General features: G+C 31.1%; 1 protein-coding gene across 1 annotated transcript in view; it reads left to right on the top strand.

Moving 5' to 3' along the window:
- Nucleotides 1–2,231: 2,231 nt before the first annotated feature.
- LOC143914067 (netrin receptor UNC5C-like) overlaps nucleotides 2,232–25,575 on the top strand; it is an 88,524-nt gene continuing 65,180 nt past the window's right edge. The window contains exon 1 of the mRNA XM_077434160.1: nucleotides 2,232–2,471. The gene's annotated coding sequence lies outside the window, so the exon portion shown is untranslated. The remainder of the gene's footprint in view (nucleotides 2,472–25,575) is intronic.

The raw sequence follows: 25,575 nt of genomic DNA, 5'->3' as shown, positions 1-25,575 counted from the left end.
TATCCGAGCGAATAAAAGTCCTTCAAAGAGTTCTGAGCCCCTCCAAAACCCATATATAGTCCTAATTATACTTTCATGATACATAATTTATTTATTTAATTCAATATTGGAACATTCTGGCATTACAGGAATTCCAATGCTCCACAATGGTCGAAAATATAACAGAGAAGTAACAAAAAAAATACACCAATTATACAGAAATTAAATACACAAAAAGTTCAAACAATAATAGAGGTAGTCACAAAATTTATGATAATAGTTAAATATAAAAAAATTTCTCCACTCCAAAATGCATAAGCAAAGTCTTATAAAAACCTAAGACCTACATATTTATTTGTAATAAATGAGTATTTACATTAAATTTCAAACTTATATAATCATTTTGTGGATTCTTTAAAAAAAATATATACAAATGCATTTTTAATCAATTTTCTCAGAAAATATTGTATATTTATAGAGGTATACACATTTTTTTTATTAACACGACGTTTATGGTCAACATTAAAATTGGTAAGTATTATTCAGGGTAAATTTTACAAATTTTTGCAGCATTTTATTTTTCAATTAATCATGCACACTCGCCTAACAGATTGCTCCAAAGAGGTGAGTGTGCTAAACAGATTAAAACTCATATATATTTAATACATAATTATTAAATCAAAACTTACACATGAAATATGTGGTCAAACATTGCAAACATCGTATACAATACGATCAATAACATTTTCATGTAACAATATGAATTTGTATACAATAAAGACCCACAGTTATAACACAATAACTCAAGATTTCGCGAAAGAAATGGGGAAGAAAAGCCAATTTTACAGGAATTGTTTCTGGTTGCTGCTGAAGAAGCTGCTGATTAAATATAAATTAAATCAGCTGATAACTAAAAATAATTGTATGTGATGTATGTATTTAAGCTTATTGTAAAAACTAAATGTATGTAAGCTTATTGTAAATCATATTAACAATTAGATACATACAACATAACTTCTTATTGAATACTTATCTCGCAGATAAAACTCCGTGAAGAGATATACTTTTAGCCGTGAAATGTCAGATCTGACATATTTGGCCAAAAATCAATATATATCGTGTATTACATTACATGTAGCTAGACGCCAAATTTGAAATTTATATATACATATGAGAGTTAAAACTATAAATATTTAAATATTAGAGATAACGAGAACCTATAGAGCAAATTGTATAAAATATAGAGTGAATTATAGGCGTTTAAACAATTAAAATCTGATATCGCCATATCAAGGCGAAAAGGTTGAAGATAGATTATGGTAGTTTGCCGTACCGTCATAGACGTCACCGTACCCGAGATTCTGGATATTTGATACGCATTGTATACGATATTTTATCTCCAACGTAATGGCAGGCGATACATTAACGTATATTGATGACCAAAATGAGCAATATGGCAAAGTATGAAAACGATCGGATAAGAGATAAGAGATATAAAAAATGACCACTAACACGAAAACCATGTGAACTGTATAAGAGGTAAGTAAAAAAATGAGATCCTGTAAGTTCAAATTTTGCGAGAAATAGGACAGGATTATCAATTTGTAGGGCCGGTTTCAAATTAAATCATATAAATTGGAAAACTGTGAAAGGAAACGATCAACTTTGGAGTTACAAATCCAAGGTCTGGTCAGCAACAAAGCTAGGGATAGAACCTAGACAACACATTCGAAATCATTACACACTAATCACTGATCTATGCTGCTGGTTATATGTCACTATGACCCAATTCGAAAATAAATAAATGTGTGCATGCAACATTTTTACACCAGTTACGAAACCCAGCAAATATTTAAAATTCCAACCCGTTTCTACGAACAAAGCACACACATTCGTTCACATAGGTAACATTAGACAACACTAAAGACGCTTACAAACATTACCGCACAGTACCGGTCTACTATACACGCCTAATACATTCGAAAAACCGGAATGCTCTCGCCGTTAAATCGAAATTAGTGACATAATGAGCATAAACCGTCATAAATCCGGACATTCTACATATCTTCGTCTACCAGTATTAAATCATCATGGGAGCGTACAAGTAGCGGTCGAATAATACTCGAGAGCCACATGTTTTGTTGCATCTTCGTGTTATTGTGTCGTCCCTCTCGCACTTCCGGTCTAATGTGTATTTCCGTCCCTCTCCAACGATTGCCTGTAGCAGGCGCATGAGCTTTGAAAAACCACTCAGTCCAGTGTCGACTGTTGCGCGGTCAGGACGCGGACCACTTTTCCGATCCACTTCTACGTAGTATTTTTCACGCGAGTGTCGCTGAAAAGTTGCCGGAAGTTGTTGTGAAAGTGTTCTTCTGTAATACGTAATTCATATAATATGGATTTTCAGAAACGTTACGTGGTTTTTGTCGTTTCCTGTCTAGCTGACTGTCGACTTCGGACGTACGCACTACTATAAGCTTTCGCTTTTGACGGTGAGCTTTCTTCTCTATTTTTTAACGTATCGAAATTCTCTGATAGATTTTCCAAATACTTACCAATATAATATAAAGCGTTTAAATTGACTGTGCTATGTATTTGGATAATATCTTCGACTTGGAAATGCTGCAATTTGTCTTCGAATTTTTCATGCATATTCATATTTAAAATATTGATTAATTTATATGTAACGTCATTTTTATTAATTTGTATGTGACTATAATACGTTTGACAGGTCTTCCAAATGGCTCAACATATAATATACGGCGTTTAAATGGACAGTGCTATTTATTTGAATCATATTTCCGACATTGGTATAATGCGATTCGTCTTGGAATTTTTTTATGCATATGTATATTTTTGTTAAATTGTGACGTATCGAAATTCTCTGACAGATTTTCCAAATACTTACCAATATAATAAAAAGCGTTTAAATTGACTGTGGTATGTATTTGGATCATATCTTCGACTTGGAAATGCTGCAATTTGTCTTCGAATTTTTCATGCATATTCATATTTAAAATATTGATTAATTTATATGTAACGTCATTTTTATTAATTTGTATGTTGACTATAATACGTATGACAGGTCTTCCAAATGGCTCAAAATATAATATATGGCGTTTAAATGGACAGTGCTATTTATTTGAATCATATTTCCGACATTGGTATAATGCGATTCGTCTTGGAATTTTTTTATGCATATGTATATTTTTGTTAGTTTGTGATGTGATTTTTATAAATTCGAATGTTGACTAAATATTTACATATGTATCTAACGTAACTGTCGGATTTACCAAATGATTCAAAATATTCGTTAAAATAGACAGTGCTATTTATTTGAGTCATATTTCTTGGTATATTGCGATTCGTCTTCGAAGTTTTTATGCATATTCGTATCAATATTTTTATTAGTTTTCGATGTGATTTTTATATATGAGTATGTTGACTAAATATAATATTTACATATATAGAGTCATGTTTCCGATTTTAGTATACTGCGATTTGTCTTCGAATTTTTTATGCATATTCTTTGCATATTTTTTGTTAGTTTGTAATGTTATTTTTATAAATTCGTATGTTGACTAAATATTTAAATATATTAACGCAACTGTGGGATTTACCAAATGATTCAAAATATTCGTTTAAATTGACAGTGCTATTTATTTGAATCATATTTCCGACATTGGTATATTGCCATTCGTCTTCGAATTTTTTATGCATATTTGTATATATTTTTTTGTTAGTGTGTGATGTGATTTTTATATATGAGTATGTTAACTAAATATTTACATATATAATTTAATTGTCAGACGTTGCCTAATGGTTCTAAATATGCGTTTAAATTGACAGTGCTATGTATTTTAGTCATACTTCCGACATTGGAATATTGCCATTCGTCTTCGATGTTTTTATGCATATTCGTATCTATTTTTTTGTTAGTTTGTGATGTGATTTTTATATATTAGTATGTTGACTAAATATTTACATATATAATTGAGTAGTCAGACTTTGCCTAATGGTTCTAAATATTCGTTTAAATATTTGAATCGTATTTTCGACTTCGAAATGCTGCAATTTGTCTTTGATATTTCAAACAAGTTCATATTTAATATTTAGTTAGTTTATGATTTGTATGTTGACTTAAAATGAGAAAAATATAACTCGGGTTAGAAACGTCATATATACACATACTTGGCGCTTAAATAGACATATGTACATACATATGTAGGTACATAATATGTATAAAATAATTTCTGTGCATATTCATATTTAAAAATGTATGTGATTAATGTCATTATAATTGATTTGTATATTGAATAAAAATGTGCATAGTATAAACAAAAGTTTTTGCAAAATGTTTGAAATATTACACTGGTATTAAAAATTGTCAGTGACATTTTTAACTTTGAAATGTTGAAATTTGAATTAAAATTTTTTTGCATATTCGTATTTAAATATTTAATTGGTTTTTTAATATGTAATTTTTGACAAAATGTATGTATAATATAACTGAAAGGTTTGCCAAATAGCCCAAAATATTATATTTTTGACGCTTAAATTGACAGAGATGACAGTATTTGAATAATATTTTTGACTTGGAAACCGTTTAAATTCGTCTTATAATCTTATTATAAGACAATTTTAATATAAATTGTTCTTATTATCTTTTTGGTTTATTAATTTTGTTTTTTGTTTCAATTGCGTGTTATCTAAATATATCTGACGAGTTTTTCAAATTGTTTAAAATGACTTAGAATATACATATGTATATAATTTTGCTTGGAAATATTTTATTTTGCCTACGAATTAATGGAAAATTACACCTTTTGGCATATTACTATTTTCCCCCAACACAATAGAAATATTGTAAAATATCAATACATACATATATTTAATTAAATAATCGTAAAGAGAAATTCAAATTGCATCTTCCTACAATTTTGTAATTAACAAGTAAAAAGTTTGAATTGCGTCTTAGAAAAACTTATATATTATATCATACTTTATATATATTATTTAAGGGACAGTAAAAAATGTCATTTCTTGAGGCTTTTAAAAATAAATTGAAACGAAACAACCTGTCAAATATTTAATGGATGTCAAACTTTCTTGTCTTTTATAATTTATTATTATTACAGCAAAATAAATTGAAATATATTTAAACTTTAAGTTGCTACTCTTCAATTAATAACTTTTAACCATTTGATTCAATTGAAAGTTCGTATTTTTTACATACCTATTCTTATTTAATTCCGACATGGTTTTGACAGAAAAATATTATATCCTATTTTAATATTCACCGCCTTGTAAAAAATCATTACATACATTAACTTATGAATATTATTATGTTATACATGTAATTGAGTTGTTTGTTTATAAAATTTTCGATCCAATAGGCGTAGAATTGATTAGTTTTTTATTGCGTTATAAAGACTTATGTATGTACATATGTTGAAATTTTAATTCTATTAATATAATACGATCAAGATTTGATGTATAAATTCAAATATTACATAATGTTCATGTGAGTAATAAATCGAGCTTCATTTCGGTATAATACATATGTATGTATAACGTGTGAATGTTTCCGTTTATTGTGAACAGTTTATCGATGATATTAATAACAACTGACGTCTGCTAATTTATGAATAGTCAAAAAGTACTTTACTATCCAAGCTTTTAAAGTCAAATTTTGATATAATACCGCGCATTTTGAAATATCCACGCACGATAAAGTGCATAGCCCACTTATTAATTCACGTTTTTAATTAATGTTCCCATTGTGGTGGAAACAAATCGAGATTTCACAATGTGAATATTAATAATAAAAAAAAAACAGCATCTAGCACTTGCAATAAATTATAATCGTTCATAAATCGTCAAAATTGGGTGGGTGTACGACGATAAAATTTGCATATTGTACAACAGTTTCGTAAGGAGAAAATTGTACACAATCATACTATTAATTAATTAATTTTTCGAAATGCTAAAACGTGGGCAGTCTTCTTTTTTTTGATAGATATCTGCCATCTCTGTATAATTTCTAATGCCGTGTTCAATGCTTTGTTCGTTTTTGGCATTCTAAATCTATTGAACATACATACATATAACGGATGATCCAACATTTGGAAGTTTTTATTTAACAAAACACATATGTTAATGAATATTGTAATTTTTTTATTATACTTACATTTAACTCTATATACATAGTTCATACATTCATTAAATTTATTGATGGCTTTATAGCCTAAAAATAAGTATATGGATCAAATTTGCATTCAATAACACAATTCCATGCAAGCTATAAAATAATTTCTTCATTTTTTTGACATTCAATTAGCGCATCATTTCCATTTGTCAATTAGTCACCAATTTTTTTTCAATTCCAACATACATAATTGACAGTATATGTATATGTATATTAATATGAACTGCAATGTATTACGAAGATTAATGGCAATATATTACATTAAAATTAGTGTTAGATCTAATGAGCACAAAAAAAGTTCTAGAACGATATTCCTTTTGAAGTTCAGAGATTCAAAATTCAAAATCTTCTAAAATAGAGAAATTGCAAATTTCACCTCTCATAATCATTAAGGAATGTTCAATAAAAATGCACATCTTCCAGAAGCAAGATTAGGTGAATCCCAAAATACCTACTAGGATACAAATATTGGTTATAACTATAGCGCAGATGGTGATTAGGGCAGTGACCATTCACAATACACGTTCCAACAGTGCTGAATGCCATATTGCCCTAATCACCCTTCACTGTCTAGTTATTATCAAAGAGTGGACCAACTTTGCGCCGTTCTTTGTTCATTTTTATGATTAACCTTTTTTATGCTCTCTAGCTTTGTAGTTTGCCCTGTTTCCTGGTAAATAAACCCAAAACGCCCTATTTCCTAGAAAAAGCACGCTTCCGGTCCTACTTCTAGTTATTATTATAAGGCAGATGGTGATTAGGGCAGTGGTCATTCACAATACACGTTCCAACAGTGCTGAATGCTATTTTGGCCTGATCACCCTCTAGTGTATAAGCTGTCTAGTTATAACCAGTTTTAGTTTGTTGATGGATGTTTTTCACATAAAAAATAGTTAACAACTGTCAATTATTTTTTATAAAATTCATGCTTTCTTGGTCTCTTGTTTGGAACACCAATGGAGCAGTCTCTTGTTATTTGAAAAGCATCCTTATAACGTCGATCTTTGGTTATAACCACAAGGCTGATGGTGATTAGGGCAATGGCCATTAAACTTTCCAGTAGTGATGAATGCAAAGAAAGCAAATAAACGATTTTCTACGAATTTAAAAATAGCCATAGCGGCAAAAAGCCATTTTGCCCTTATTTATCACCATCCGCTGCATATTTTCCCAATTTACAAGTAACGAAGAAATTTCATGGAACTTTTTCCAACTTAAATAAAAAGTGAGAGCAATGGCCCAAGATTAGAGCCTTGTGGAACACCATAGAAGATTGGATATCAAACAGAAGAGCAATGACTTAAATAAACAGACGTAACAAAGATAAAATGTGATTCATTAAAGAAAAACTTCAATAAAACCTTTGGATCTCTCCTTACATACATATAAAAATACATATGTATGTATTTGTCTTAATCTAAGATCTCTCCTACGCCGATATATGACACTAATTACAATTTTTGGATGTTCGAATATTGACTTACGGCAATTTTGACGTATCATTTTGGGTCTCCGGCTCGTCTTAAAATATGGCTCTTTGTTTAGGACGCCTACGTAATTATCTATAATAAACATTTTATCTGTAAATTGCCGCTCCGTAATAGTGCGACCCTGTAATTTTAGGAAGCGTACCGTGTATTATTATAATTCATTATTTTATTATTACCGTCGTCGAAATTCGATATGTTTTTCGATCGAATACCGACGAGAATCGATATAATGAGGCACGATATTGCCTTCAATTATTCTGTGAGCGATTCGTATTAAAATTACTATTTTGTAGCTATCGATAATTCGTAGCTCGAATATAATGTATATTATTCCAAAAGGTGTATTTCATTAATTCAATGCGTATTTTTATCCAAATACAAGAATGCATTCAATTCCGGTACAAATATAATTAATTGGATTATGCTTGTAAAAGAGGTACTGATTTTGATCTACATATTGATTCTAACAAATATTATACATTTTGATCTACACATTGACCTACATAGCCAGCAGTTTGGCTTAATGGTAGCGTGTATGTTTAGCACCAAGTGATCAGTGGGTTCGATCCGCCATACTGCTGATTAGATTTGGGGGTCACTACAAATCGATCGTTTTTTATCATTGTTGAAACGGTTCCTCAAAATTGGCAAAAAATCATCTTTCCTGTTGTCACAAATCTTCTGTATTTATGTGTGTATAACTCGTAAAAATTATGTACAAAATCTAAATCCATAGATGTCTCAATGGATTAATTCTGTAATTAATTAATTAATTGTTATTTCGTGTTCTTCAGCTTTTGGATTTGTAATTAATTATCCAGGAAGGCGCATTGGGGTCTTCCTTTCAAGCCGTCCTGGTATATATCAATGTAAAAAATAAAATAAAATATAAAATATACATAATATATTATAAGCTAGAAGAATGGACGAAAGGTGGATAGAAGAAGTGTTAGAATGGTGCCCTAGAGAATGTAAAATGGTAAAAGGAACTCCGGAAGGAAGATGGGTAGACGAAATTACGGAAATGTGTGAGTTGGGATGAATGAGACAAGTGAGTGGAAGCGTGTTGTAGAGGCCTTCATCCAGCAGTGGATGGTGTATGGCTGTACTTTCTGAGGATTATGATTATGCTATGATCAAATTTTGTCTTCTTAAGAAATTTGTAGCTTTATTTACATTTTGAAGCACGTTTCTTTGCAAGCCTCAACCTCTGTAGTTTCTTCAGTGATATTTTATCCTTGTATCGACATAATTTTAAGAAATGTAGGAAAAACTATCTTAATAAGTAGATCGTACAAATTAATAATTACACAAAGAAACGCCTCTCACTGATGTAGTCCACGTACTCGTCCGTGCCGCACTTTTAAGTGTGTTCTTATCTTTCATGTGGTCTCCTATCTTCTATCTCCTATTTCTTTCTGTATAAATATATGTACATATATGATTTTATGTTCGTTTGTACATGAGCCTTTATATCTATCGTTCCTGCTATATCTACCTATACATATGTGATGTATGAGTGTAATTTTGATCTTCTCTCTGCCATTTGGGCCTCGTAGAGATGTTTTGTATTTGTAGCTGGTTCTTACATATATATTGGAGTTGGCTATAGGTGCAAAACATTCCCTACTTTGTATATTATTATTTGATATTTTTACTTTATGTGATATTATTATAATGCTATTATTTTTTTATGTATATGTATATTTTTTATTTTTATTTTTATCATCTCTCTATATTTTTTCTACCATTGTGGCGCATTAGAGGACTCTTGTATTAATGTCACAATGGTTCAAACTTAAACTTAAATATATAAATGAATATTTGTAGGTGGCGTAAGTCCACTTTCCTTGATTTTGAGAAATATCTCGCAAAACATTAAATATAATGTTTTGCCTTTTAAAATATCTAAAAACACTGGTGGCTTGTAATAAGCTTATTCTTATTTTCCAAGATTCTGGACATATCGTATTAGAAGTAGTGATAAAAATTTTTAAATTAAGTAAAGCTTAAATAGTGTTTTTTTTGGAATTGAAAATTTATCATAAACGAACAAAAAATAAAAAAATATATAACATATGTGTTTGACCTTTATAGAAAAAACCCTAGTTATGTACTTTGTTATAGTATTTCATTGTTTTGGAAGGGCTCGGATTCCGGGATCAAAATTTTCCCGCACAAAAACGCTCGGGCAACGCCAGGCAAGTCAGTTTATCTGCTATGTGATTCTGCTATGATATATTACGAGCTCGGGTATAAACCATTGGATGTATTACATTATATTATTTTTAAATCATTCTTTATTTTATTCAGGATATATGTATTGTCTAGTTATGTATATATATCTGTAGCATAAATAATCTAAAGTCACCCGAATCGAAAACATTATTAGGAGCGACAAGGGAAAAATTAAGTGCGGCACAATTTACACAGACAACTGATAAATGGAAACAAGCGAGCTTTCGTCGAAGGCACGTCAGGCGAATTCCTCACTTTGAAGTCGAGGTTATTAGCTTCAATCTTTAATGCCACCCTCCCCCTCGATCCCCACCCACCGCCCACTCCCACCCCATTTTCCGTGCACAATTTCGGCGGCTTTAACAGGAAAATGGGTCGGTCATATCGGCGGCTGTAAAACAATCTTGGGAAGGGTTTAATGTAACTCTTAGCCGAGTGGCGCATTGAATACTAAAACCGCTAAGGTTTCCACATTAGGGAAACCTAATAAGTGCTTCGTAGAATACAAAGTCAAAGGTTCCGAAACTCGCCGAACTTCGAAGTGATTGGCTCGCGGCCACGCGCGCTCCTATTAACCAAACCTAAGCAAAATTTCCACGGAATTTCTAATCTTCGTTGAATACATTTGTGTTCTATAAAATGCCTTAGAAATCTATATATAATATAATTTCATTATATACCATATATGAACATATTATGTATACCATATATAACCTCAACTCACATTTCACAACCCCATCAAGACAGTCGCTGGCGTTTCCTTTCGTCGACTCGGATTTGTCTTGAGGTATGCTATGTAGATTGTTCTCCAATCCCTTGTTTTCTCGCTTGCTTTTCAACTCGTTTGTGAGAAGCAAGCTAGACTATAATGCGATTGTGTGGAATCTGCATGAAGCAAATTACTCTCTAATGATTGAAAAAGTGCAAAAAGCATTTCTTCGTTTCCTATATAGTACATATATTTTTTTATTTTATTTTATTAATTGAAAAATCAACAGAGAGGATGTACATAGATATGTATAAAAAAAACAAATAGTAAATAAATAATAAATGTAACATCCGAGTCCAATAATAGATTTTTACAAAAATGAAAAAGATAAATATAAGGAAAATAAATTAAAAAGAATAAAGAATAAAGGCATGACAAAATATGTAGAACATTGCATAATTAAACTATAGTATTAAAATATTTGGAAAAGGTTATAAAATAGAATATAAGAAGAAATTGAAATTTACAAATATAAAACAAATGAAAAAGGTAAATACAAAATAAACAAATGAAAAGGAAAAGAATGAAAGCTATAATATGATTAAATAGCACATTACATAACTAAACTAAAGTATAAAAATATTGGAAATATTGGAAAAATAGAATAGGAGAAGAAATTAATCAATCGGTCAAGATTCTCTTGATGTTAGACCTGAATTGATGTAGGGAAATACCAAACAGATCAACCTCATTCAGCTCTCCGTTAAACATACGATAAACGCGCTGCAGATAAAAATATTTTTGGGAATTAGTATTGAAAGGATCAAGTGAAAAGAGTGCAACGCGTCTAGAGTACCGAACTGGGATTCTGAAATTAACCTTATTCAGTAAATCAAAACAATCAAGGAAACCATTTATGAGCTTAAAGAAGAATATAGCATCAGTATGTCGTCGCCTGACAGAAAGATTGTCAAAAGAAAGGATTTTTAAAATGTCGGAAACAGTAGAATGGGTATAGGTAAGAAAAAGGTAGCGTAAGGATTTAATAAATTTAAGTTGAACTTTCTCAATACAATTAATATGGGATGAATAAAAAGGTGACCAGATAATTGAGGCAAATTCAAGGTGAGACCTTACAAAGGAAAAATAAAGTAATTTTAGTACATAAGGATCATTAAAGGGTTTTGTTGAGCGGAGTAGGAATCCAAGAATATATAGGAAAGAGTATGGGTGCTACCCATATCTCTTGCCTTCTTCTTTCCTCTTGGACACGCTTGGGTATAATTCCCTTGAACTTCGGAGAAACTTCTCATTAATTATTTTTGTTCTTCAGCTTCTACATACATACATACGTGGTAATACTTCATACCCGTCGTTGCTGGAGCGACTTTATGTCCCTAATAATTAGATGCGTGGTATACATCATCATTTGTTGGTTGTAACTGCTGCTCGCACAGTTCTTTATAGAATGGCTCGTATTCCAAGAGCTATCTGGCTTTTCAATGAAATCGTTGCAGCTGAGTCTGAATGTGATATTTTTTATCGGAGATTATTTTAACCTACTTATCGGGTAGCCTGTGCTCAATATTATTTTCATAATTGAATGTGATGTATGAGTGGAATTTTGATCTTATCTCACCCATTTGGGCTTTGCAGGGATGTTATGTATTTGCTTCTGGTTTTTATATATTGGTGCTGGCTATAGAATATTCTCTACTTTGTATGTTGTTATTTGAAATTTTTAATTTATCTGCTATTATTATAATGCTATTGTTTTTTATGATTACGTATAAATGTATTTTTTATGATTATGTATAAATAACTAATCTCTCTGTATTTTTTCGACCATTGTAATGCCACAATGTTCCAAACTTAAACTTAAAATAAAATAAGCTGCACTGTACAATCGAACATGTATTTGAAAGTTTATTGTATTACGGGGTTTTATTTACATAATTTCAAAGGCGACGCACATTTGCAGCGACGAATTTCATTATAGGGGGATTTAATTTATACGAAATAGTTTAAAATTCGTGTGTCTGTGAACACGCGAAATCTGATATGCGAGACTGAATCAAATTAGATACAATCTTGTTACAGGCGCTCGCTCGGTAGTATGTAGAAGAGGCAAAAAAAAAAAAAAAAAAACCGAGTCCCATTCGTCGGTTAAAAAACCGCATTTGTGCGGATCGGTAAACCGATTACCGAAGCAAATGAGCTCAAAAAAAATGGATTAAGTCCCGGGAATGGGGATGCGACGACCTCAAAGCAAAGGAGTCCCCTTCCCTTTCTAGGACGAGTACAATACGACTCTCTTGCGATTAAGCTATGATCAAATTTGCAGACTGATCCGATAGTACAATTTTATATGTATCGGATATTTCGATTTAAATCTCTATTTGAAGTTTCATTCATATGTATATGTAAGCCTGTATTATATATTTTGAATTCAATTGTTCATTTGTTGGTTGTATACGATTTTAGATATCGTTACTAACTAGCTTGTGAAAACATATTTTTTCCAGGTATCATACTATGTAACTGTAATGCTTTAAATTTAAATACATTTAGAATAATAAAGATTTATTTTTAATCAAAAAGATTTATTTGATTAATTTTTTTTAGCAATGTTTGATCGTTTGATTTTTCTGCTAGACTAAATATATAATTTTCATTTAAAAACCACAATATTTGATATATTATCTTATAATATTATGTTTAATTAATATTTTCTAAAAAATAATCAAGATTTTTACTAATTAATTCAACTTTTACCCTCCTTCGTAATACTAAGAAATTATAATTATTATAATGAAATTGCAGATTTGGTTTTGTCAATGAAATACAAATATTGCACAGCAAGAAATAAAAATGTTATGAACATAAAAATTTTATGTTCAATATAAAAAGTATGTTCAAATGTAGAATAAATAATGTTTTATATTCTTCAACGGACAGACGCTCAATTTTTATACATTTTTGAAGAACTCTGGTACGTTTTATATTATGTATGTACTGACATAATATACCCTTTTAAAAAAGCTGTAATTTTTTTGATTTAAACAGTAATAACCTTTAACGACAAAGTACGTCAATAAAACGCCGATTTTTATACACGTAAAATCCAATTTTTATTGCAAGAACATAAGGGATTTCTCTATATCGGCCGAATAATAAAAATTCCCAAGAGGGGTAGGAGGGGGGAGTGGGGTGTAGGATTTGGGTATTTTTTAACGATAATGTTCGCTATATTTTCGCGAAACGAATCGCAGTCGTGCGCATAATTTTCCGATCGAGTGCGAGGAAATCGCCCTTTTTTCCGCGGAGCAAATTCGCCTAATCCTCGATACGGCTAAAAAAATAAGGCACACATAAAAAGGTCTCGCAAAGATCGTACTCTCGGTGCATCATAAAACCGGAAGATTCTCGAGTTTTTTGCTCGTTTAGTGCAGATCTCTAGGCGTCGCGATGATTCCTCTGGAAAATGCTCTCTTTTTCCGGGGAAAACTCACTCCCTCCGACCGAGGGACCGGTCGGCGTTTAATCAATTACGTTTTTTTTCCTGCAACGTCATTCGTCTTATACGGGGGATTTGGCTCTTCCTTTATTTCCGTTTTGTTTCTTATCTTTCTCCCTTTTTGTTCTCATTGTCATCTGCAGCTCTCGCTTTACCAATGCGGCGCGAACAGAGAACTTTTTCCGCGAACTGGAAAAGCTCAGTCGTTAAACGTGTAACCGTCTCTTTCTTGATACGCTTTGTTTTTGCCGCATAATGGACACTTTCTGTTTTTAACGACCTTTCGTTTCCACAAATTTGCCAGCATAATTTTCTTTTTAATCTAATAAATTCAATTATCTTAATTTTTTCGAATGGTCTCAGCGCTTTGTATGAAAACAAACACTTGAAACTACTACACCTTGAAAATACGAAATTTTAAACTCTTACTTTAAATTTAAATAAATTATTTAATAAATAATTATTCCATTTTTTAGTTTTTTCGCCACACCTTCTATTATACATATATATTTTACTTAAATCATAAATAATAACCGGTCGAAATTGCAAAAGCTTTCACATCATGTACGAAAATCAACTTTTAAATTAAATTTCTGCATCCAAAATGTATTCAAAGGTTGTATCAAATATTAAAGGCGTCCAAAGTAGTCTTTTATTTTATTGCGTATTTAAGCAACTATATGTAAATAAATTACATCAAACAGATTTGAAATTAAGCCTGCTTTTAGTCAATTTTTTTAATGTACCTACATATTATATTTTATTTTAATAAACATGTACCACAGTGTTTTCACAGATTACCTAAATATGATACTGTGGCCACATAATATATGTATATAAACTTTACTTTATATTGAACATTGAACTATTACTATATATAAGATTGAATTTTAACTAATGTTTATAAAGACTGGTTTACACCGGAATTTCTGAATTCATAACCATTGCAGAATTTTTCGATGAAGTATTTTAGATTTTGACTTGGCATTCATATTTTAAAAACAATGAAGAAGATGGAACCAGTCTTGCAAAAAATCAATCATTAATAGACTTATTTCGTTTATTTTATATTGTTGCAAGATATATTAGAGAGTCTAACACACCTTTACAAAACTCAAAATCCTCAGCGGTAGTGATCTAGGGTTTGTTTTGAATTAACTACAATTTTTATACCTGCTTTTTATTGGATTTCTAAATAATTCTAGTTGGAAATATTGGCAAAATTTTCAGCGTGGCGGGCTTTCAACAAAAAATACGTCAGCACTCAAAGGGTTAACATATGAGACATCAATTCAAAATCGAGATTTCTGATAGCTCAAGATTTGCGAAAAAAAGTTGTTGGAACCGTTTCGATAAAAATCAGATAAATTCGAAAAACTTTGATTGACCTGGAGTCACAAATCCAAACTCCGGTCAGCTGAAACCAGTGAGATTTGAACACGTGACCACTTTGTTCATAGCATTATATGCTAACCAATAGTCTATGCTGCTATATGTTTGAGTATACATATTTCAATAAGCTATGAATATTGAATGATATTATTTTGACCTTAATATGTACATATGTACGACGTTCAAATCTTATATGTATAAAGCTCGCGCAGTCTTATACAACAATATAATATCCATATAAATGTCTGTTCATATATACAGAGATACATAGGCCGGTGAACGAAGAATTATAAATGTCACGGGGCCAATTTGAGGCCAAATGAAAACGTATAAGGTCGGTCTATCTCGACGGTATTGTATCCCCGTTCGTTATCGCATTTTCCTTGCCGAAGTCGTAAGTTTTCCTTTTCCCCGAAACCGGAAACGGGAGCTCACCTTTATTCTTCGGCCCGGCCCACCGAAATAATAGGAAACGGAACCGCTCCTATCTCGTTCCATTACCGAAAAGAAGGAAGAAAAGAAACTCAAATGTATCCCTGCCCGTTATTAATCATACTGGATAAATTACACGTGTGATGACTGGGGTTTTTCACGAATCCATACGGTTGCGTATAACCGGTCGGCTTATATTTTATTCACATGACTATGTACAGCGGTTTATAAAATAGTATAAACGTACATATATACATTGATATTGTTATTGTATTTTTTTCGTCGAAAATTTCGTTTGTCAATTTGAATACTTATAAAGAGTGGCAAAAATAATCCGAGCATATTTAAACAACACAGCGGTCGGAAGCGCTTGGAATTGACGTATCCTGGAAAAATTTAATGAAAAAGACCTGGCTTTTCTTTTTTAAGCACTTCCGGATTAGGTTATTTTAATATACAGCTTGGATTGTTGTTGGGGTAAATCTCATTATTAAAAATTTGAAATTCTAGAATTATATAAATAAAAGTGTGTATGAAATTTGTTTCGATTTTTGAATACAGTTTTTATAGTAAATACTAGCTGCGTTGCTGGTAATGCCCGGCGTTGCTCGAGTATATACAATTTAAAAAAAAAACTTCAAAATACACTAATTAGCCCGACCTGAGCGCAATGATATGTATGTACATATGTAGCATGTCAAATTTGAATTGATTGAATTGAAAACTGTTGATTTGTATAGCAGATGAACACTTAAAATATTATTTTTAAAACCAAATAGGATAGATTGATTTACGATAGTAATGTATATTTATTTAGTATTAGGTTGATACTTATATAATATTTAATTTCTTGTTTCGCCGTTTGTTTCTAGTGGAATTGAGTTGCATCGTTCGAAATTTATTATATGTAGAAAGTTGCGTGTTAGCCACGCCTAATTTTTTTTTTTTGGCAATATCACATCATATGATACATCAATATCAAAGTTGGATATGTGGGCGTGTCACGTGATATTATGGAGAATCGAAATTTTCACGACTTCGAATAGTAAATTGAGATCCAATTTGTAACCGACGGAAAGCGTTCGAAAAATATTAAAATAATTATTTATTTTGTTGTGCACTAAATCTCTTTATAAATGACTTGAATTCACTCAATTTCGACAATTTTTTTTGTTGAAATTATATAATACTTTACATACGCACATCAAATTACGGTTTTTGTATGTATGTAAGTATAGGTAAACAAATACAATGATTGATTTTGATACAGATTCATTTATTGTATTTTTTAATATTAATTTGCATAGTTTCTTTGTGAAAATCAATCAGATTAGCTATAGTGACAGAATTGTTTAGTTCATTAACAAGACTTCATACGAAATTTCATACAAGTTTAGCGTAACTTTGACGCAATATCTAGAATTTACCGTAAACTATAACATTTTTACAAAGCCTTATTCATACTCTATTCAATTTCATAAGTAATATTTTTATGTGATTTATAATATCGAATTTATAGAGATTTTAAAAATGACATATTTTTGAGACTTCATATGAAATGTCATACAAGTGTAGCGTAACTTTGTCGAAATGTTGCGAACTGACTATAAATAACTTATTTCAACTTATTACAATCATTACAAAGCCACATACTGACTTTATTCAATTATATAAATATTTTTATTGTTGATAGATTATTATTATTATATTATAGTGATTTTAAAATCGACGCATTTTCGTCATACAAATTAACAATTGGTTTTCACTTCATTCAAGTTTTACATTACTTTGACGAAATTTTGCAAGCTGATAGTAAATCACCACTTGAATTTATTATTATCGTTACAAAGCATCATTCTCACGCAATTTAACCCTTGAAGTACGGAGTGTCGAGATCGAACGAGTGTCCCGAACCGGGGTCGTGTAAGATCCCAGTATTTTTTAATCAAGATACATCTTTTCTCAATACAAATGGGTTCAATATATATCTTATTAATCATTTTATACATCAACATAAAAAAGTTTTAGTTCTATACCATGTTTTTGACTATTTTTGTATTACAAAATAACGACAACCTTCGACATGCAAACGCACATAGGTAAGGCTAACAGGCGACTGCATGATTCAATAGCCACGCGCCAAAAGCGACGAAAACAATATCTTACGAAAATATAGCTGTCTCTTTCTCTCGCATTGATTCATCGATCAACAAGAATATGCAAGCGAACAGTCAAAAACATGACTTATCGCTACCGCCTTTAAATCATACTTTGGAACGTAGAAATGTATAAATGTATTTTTTTACGATGTATCCCTTTTCTAAATCATACAAAATCTATTAAAATATTTTTTCTTGTAGTTCATTCTAGGAATACAAGACATATAGGGTGTATAGCTTTGAAAACCACATAGTTATTAATACTATTTCAAAGTGATGAGATATATTTTCGTATTGCATCAACCATGTGTCTTTTTGAATAGTCGCACTTCTTCGTTAAAATTTCATATACTTTATTTAAATATTTATTATGTCGATACGTACATATGATATATGTAGGTATGTCGTGTTTTCGTAGTGATTATTCCCCACTTGGCGGCATTGTATGGATTAAAATTTTATGCAAATAAAATTAAGAAATCGGATGTGGCCGCTCGCATTAATATTCATGTAAAAATGTCAACGCGGCGCGGCTCAGGGCCGGAATACGTAATTCGTTTCGCCGGTGTTTGCTTCCTGTCTCTCCCTGTCCGTTCCTGTACTAACAGAGATGACCGGAAACCCCTCTTAAATATCCCGATCCCCCCTCGTCCCCCTCTATCCCTCTTTGACATCGAAATATCGAGAGCTTTATTCTTAACGAAGTTTTCAAATGGAGCTCAACGCGCCAGAAATTTGTATAATTTTCCCGGAATTGATGTCGCCTCATTTTCCTCTGCGTCGTCCTTTTTTCGTCCTTTCAAATTAAATATTTTGTTTATAAGAAAATGCAAACGGGCCGAGAAAAATAAATTAAATTCGCGCCGCGTCACGGCCGCGTTGGCGGCTTAATATGCAAAACAAAAAGTGGCCAAAATCAAAATAAAACCGCAACTTGAGATCTTTCCTTCTATTTAAGTTAACGAAATATACATATGTACATACATACCTACTTCACATTTGACTTGATCTATTATATAGGAAAACGTTATATAACCTGAACAAATACTATAGATAGTATACATTGTATGCAAATAATCAGTAACCTTTACTTTCTAATTGTTTATTCATGCATTGTAACTTAACATGAGAAAAATTTTTAATGGCTTTTGTTTTATGTTTATAATCTATAGACATTTGAACTAATTAATATTGACCATTTCCCGAAAATAAATAAATGATTAAGTAGATTTGACACATTTCGAGTAATGACTCTCTCTAGGCTGTAAATAGGTTTTTGAGCTCTTTTTCCTATTATGCTGTACATTAACATTAGAATAATGTAATACTATGATTACTAACAAAATTAAATTAAAATTGTAGAATAGAAAATGAACAGTAGATCAGTAGCTATTAAAATATATATAAGATATATTGTGAATATAATTCAGTAATAATAAAAAGCATTTAAAAATCAAAAAAAAAATAGAGCTATGCTGCCCTAATTCTATATTATAATTTACAAATCACCAAATTCTTTTAGTTTCGCCGAAATGTTTTCATTATTGCTGGTTTGATTTGAAATATATGCAATAAACAGCTGTAAATATCATGTAAAAAGTACGATATTTTGTTGTTTTGTACTAAACCATGATGCTGTCGAAAAACGAAAAGATGATTTGTAAAGATTTTCACTACAAATTGTACATTTTCATCAAACAACCTGTGTATTTTTATAAATGTTGTATTACTATCGCTTTATACATAATGAGACTTTATAAATACATTAAGTTATAATTTTTTTAAGTATTATTTGCTTCATAACCTGCATATGTTTACAATACGTCTTAAATCTATTTAATAGTAAATGATGTAGTGATCATTATTTATCTTATACTCGTTAGTATTTATATTATTCCACTACATTTATAATGATTACATCTATGTATAGAACACATAATAGGAGAAAAAAGTCAAAAAATTCATTTACAATTCTTATAAACTAACATGATACATACATATACTGCGATACTAATTAAGCAGCAGCGTGGTCTAGTGGTGAGTGTTGTATTATTACGTGCAAGGTGTCACGGGTTCGATTCCCACTATAGTCTCGTTGTTGGCCAGACCTTGGTTTGTCGAGATCGATTGTTTCTTATCAGAATTTGGCAATTTTTCTGATTTTCATTGAAACGGTTCCTGTAAAATTGGCTTTTCCTATCAATTTTTCTATTGCAAACCTTGAGTTGTTGTTATATCTCAGGTTTCGTCAGATTTCTCTACATAGACGTCTCTTTAGATGATTATTGAATGTAAAAATTCGTATTGTTACATGAAAAATGTTATTGATCGTATTGTTTATGATGTTTGTAATGTCTGACTATAGATGTCAGGTGCTGTTTCGATTTATATGTGTATGTATATAATCATTATGTATTTAATATATGTAATATATAATTTGTCGAGTCTTAATCTGTTTAGCACACTCGCTGTTTTGGAGCAATCTGTTAGGCGAGTGTGCATGATTAATTGAAATAAAAAAATTTTCAAAATTGAATTCTCGGTGGATACGTTTATTTTTTTCTCAATTTAATATGCTTAAATGAAAGTACGAATCTTTTAACTAATAATATTCAATTTAAATTTGATTGTGAATATAATATTTATATAATTTGTGAGCGTGAAGCATGCAAGCGCTTATACAGGTGGCATGAATTTAATTTCGTCGAGTTAAAGCCGTCGAAATAACCGATTGAATTCGTTCAAATGTGGATGTGAAATTCGGCAAAAGTTTATACATTATAAGTATTAAGAAAATATAATATAAGTCCTGAAAATCTGGCGAAAATCCTGTTTACCGAGGGAGCCGGTAGGCTGAGTGCCTTTGACGTCGGAGATTTGTGTCGCCACTTCGCTTTCAGAAGTTTATTTTACAGAAGAAATAACGAATTTTCATTCCTTCTAAAGATAAAGTTTTTTTTTCTATACCGACGCAAAAATAAATCTTCGGCCGAATTAAAGCGAATCTATTTTGCAACGCTGACGCAAGAAAAAACTCTTTCAAGTCGAGCGCAACCAGACTTATTCAAACAAACTGCGAATTTCAATCACAATAATATAATCAAACGAGTCAATCAAATATTATTCATATCAACATAAATAGTCTGGTCGAAGACGGTGCAAATATTTAATGAACTCAATGAAATTTAAAATGAAACCTTGATACATACATATATTACAAACTTTATTTGCATTTTTAACCCTCCCTCACTGATGTGGGGTATGAAAGTGCCCCAATTTTTACCTTTTTCGTAATAATTATGTGGTTTTCAAAGCTATACACCCTATATTTCTTGTATTCCTAGAATGAACTACAATAAATTTATTTTAATAGATTTTGTATGATTTAAAAAAGGGATACATCGTAAAAAATACATTTCTACGTTCCAAAGTATAGCTTTAAAGGCGGTAGCGATGTCATAATTTTGACTATTCGCTTACATATTCTTGTTGATCGATGAATCAATGCGAGAGAAAGAGACGGCTATATTTTCGTTAGCTATTGATTTCGTCGCTTTGGGCGCGTGGCTATTGAGTCATGCAGTCGCCTGTTGGCCTTACCTATGTGCGTTTGCGTGTTGATGCTTGTCGTTATTTTTTAATACATAAATAGTCAAAAACATGATATAGGACTAAAACTTTTTTATGTTGATGTATAAAATGATTGATAAGATATATATTGAACCCATTTGTATTGAGAAAAGATGTATCTTGATTAAAAAATACTGGGGTCTTACTCGACCCCGGTTCGGGACACTACGTTTTTCAAAGGTTAATATCAGGTAATTATAAAATTATTTATGTCAAACTGTAAGAGTATTATACAAAGCCTACTTTATATAAATACATTGTTGTAAGTTACAAAAGTATTAAGTTTGATTTTTAACAATGTTTCAAACTTGTCAAGTACACGTTCATGTAACATGTGTGCACTTTACAATAGGAGAAAAATAATAGTGTTTGTGTGGCATTGATTTTTTGAACCGTACCGTACACTTGTATACAACATTGCACAATTGTTTTACGAAGCTTGTCCAATAAATGTAACACGACATTGTATAATATAATGTTATTAAAACGAGCGACAACGAACAGTGAAAGTGCCAATTCATTTGCGACACAACTTGTTTTCAATTCGACAACAATTGAATACAATCAAAACGATTTCTCAAATAGTACTTCGACACTTGTCTTACAACTTCACGGGATGAGAAAGCCCAAAAGGCTACAAGTCTACAAGTCAAAAAATACTCGAAGTGTGATCAAAAAGTGTAGTGAATAAATTTACATCGAATCTTTATTATTCTGTCTAATTTTAACACGATTTTTACTGTATCTATGTATGTACGTACTAACAATAGATGAAGTTTTATGATCATGCGAAAATTCGAACTCGAGATGATTTTGACTGATTCGAACTCAGAATCGATCACTGATTACGTTTTCATGATCTAGAAAATATGTGTGTGTACTTTGTGTTTGCCTGTGTGTGTCTGTGTATTTTGGGGATTTTTTGAACACCGTTAGTCCTATCGAACTAAAACTTAATGTTGGTTACTGAAATTCTTATCGACACGGTGTAATTTATTTTCAAATTTTTAAGTTGACTGGAAATGGTACCTCCCTTTATAGGTGTCCTCATTTTTTTAAGTATTTGAATTCATTTATCTCCCAAACCGCTAACCAAATCGGACTGAATTTTTTTTACATGTAATAGAAATTATAAATTTTATACCTTAATATTTTTTAAATATTTTTACCTGTACCGGAAATAGTACTTTTACTCTATATAATCAAGCTTTTTTATATTTTTCTCAGAAACATTTTGGTTTATTGAACTTAAATTTCATATCTAAAAAATTTAAGCTTAGTCCGAAATTATGTTTAAAATTTGGTAAGCATACGTCAACTGAAAGTGAAAGTTTACTCTTGTTCGATCTTTTTTAAAAGCGTCCATACTTATTCGAGAGTTATACGTTTTTATATTTTTTTACTAGCATCTTCTTATTTCACTTTCGATTTTTTCGTGTGATGAAATTTGGGCTCTTATCCGATCGTTTTCAAAATTTCCAATTTGCTCGGTTTGGTTACGATGGTGAAAAATAATCATTACGATAGTGAAAAATAATCGTAATTGACACGTGTGAAAATACTCCATCACCTTTCTCGGTGACGTTTATCGTCCACACTGTCGCATTTGTCCACACTGTTCCCATCGTTTTTTCCCTTTTCGCCACCATCTCGCTATGTCAGATTTTAATTGTTTAAACGCCTATAACTTTTTCACTCTACATTTTATAAAATTTGCTTTATAGGTTCTTATTATTAATCTAATATATAATTTCGAAAGAGACTTTGCATATGTATGTATGTATTGTTTGTTCGTAATTTTTTAAACAGCTAAGTTATGACGATATATTTTCTTTTCAATTCAAATGAATTCACCCCCGGCCCCGGGGGGGCACCAAACGCCGGATTCTGGTATACATATAATTTCGTAAGAGACTTAGTATATATGTTTGTTTGTTCGTGACAGTCAATTTAATAAAAAAAAAACAAATGAATATTCAAATAAATTTATTTAAATTAAAGCTACTCAAATAAATTTAATAAAATGTTTACTTTAAGATAAGTCATATTTAAGTGGTTTATATTACAAATACCGAGCGAAGCCGGGTAAAACCACTAGTATATTCTAAAGTCTGATTTGATTTTTAAATGCTTTTTATTATTACGAAATTATGTTCACAATACATCTTATATATATTTTAATAGCCACTGATCTACTGATCATTTTCTATTTTACAATTTAATTTAATTTCGTTAGTAATCATAGTATTATATTATTCTAATGTTAATCTACAGCATAATAGGAAAAAGAGCTCAAAAACCTATTTACAATTCTTATAAATGCTCATAATACATCTAATACATAATATTAATTAAAGACTCTCTAAAGTCGATGACCTAAGGCAGATTGTGTTTAGATAATCTGTGTTTATACCTGAAGGGTATAGACATTTTGTTGTAATCACCGAGACTCTTCACAAGTGTGTTAGTATGGTTATTAGTGATTCTGTCATAGAATCTACTGGTTAGTTTGTTAGTAATGTCTGTAACAAACGGAATATTATATATGGCATGCAGTTTTTTCATGTTAGTATATATGGGTGTATTATAAATTATATTTAGGGATTTATTTTGTATTACTTGGAGTTTGGAAAGGTTAGTATTCGAGGCGTTATTCCATACAGGTGAAGCATAGGTTAATAATGGTAATATGAGCGCGCAATATAATTTTATTTTATTTTGAGTTGATAAAGAACTATGGCGATTAAATATTGAGGATATACCCCGCATCGCGTTTCTAAAGTCTAGTGTTATGTTAATGTATGGGAAACAAATACACCGGAATCGTATACCAACAGTCGTAACTCATAGTAAACAATAGTTGTACAAACTCTTCAATTTTACCAATGAGAAAACACGCTGTCTTGAGATAAAAGAAAACTTCACTTATCATCCCTTAAATCAAACCCAACAACCTGAAAAACGACTCTCATCTTCTTGACGCTTCGTCTAACAACAAAAATCTCTAATATATAGAAAAAAAACCGACTTGTAAACAATATTGTTCCCACGCGCCCATGACCCCCTGCTGGACCCATACACCGTACATTCACCGTATTTTCGGATCAAACATTACATTATTGTTTTCGCGCGTTCATTTTTCACGCAGTATAAGCTCTGGAGGCCGTTATTGAAATCCCTGCCAGGAATTATTATTAAAAAATACATGTTTATTATCGGCGCGTTGCCTTCGGGCGTTTGTTAACACGGCATGGGTACACAAGACGAAATAGAATCCCCGCTGTTAGACCCCGCTGTATATCATATTTTATGCGGGTCGGATCGCTTTAGGCCAGGAGCGAACTTGGAAGTCGAAAATCAACCCCCCCACCCCCCATCCCGAATAACTCAAGAACTGATTTTATGAAACAATAATGGACCCCGGTGTATGGCGAGTTGAGTGCCTAAATCCGACCCCTCTCAAAAAATTATCGTCCGCTATGCAAATGTACCGTACCCCCTGTATATTACAATATTAAAGCCCTCGATTTCAACAATAAACAACTCAATTAAAATAAACTATTACATGAATGTGACACTCATTGTGTCGCTTTTACATTTGTAAATGATTTTAATCTTTTTTTTTAATAATAATTTAGGAGCGGTTCATTTCCTGATTTTAATTTTTTATGTGACTCAAAACGAAGACTCTCTTTTTATTACAAACCTCCTTTTAGCTTCACTTACGTCTCAAATAATACGTACATACAAAGTCTCTTTCGAAATTATATATTAGATATATAATACTAATTATTACTCCGCTCTCTGATCTGATTGCGATC

Source organism: Arctopsyche grandis, chromosome 1 (genome assembly GCF_051622035.1).
Source record: "Arctopsyche grandis isolate Sample6627 chromosome 1, ASM5162203v2, whole genome shotgun sequence".
NCBI lineage: Eukaryota > Metazoa > Arthropoda > Insecta > Trichoptera > Hydropsychidae > Arctopsyche > Arctopsyche grandis.
This window is presented reverse-complemented; position numbering and strand designations above follow the sequence as displayed.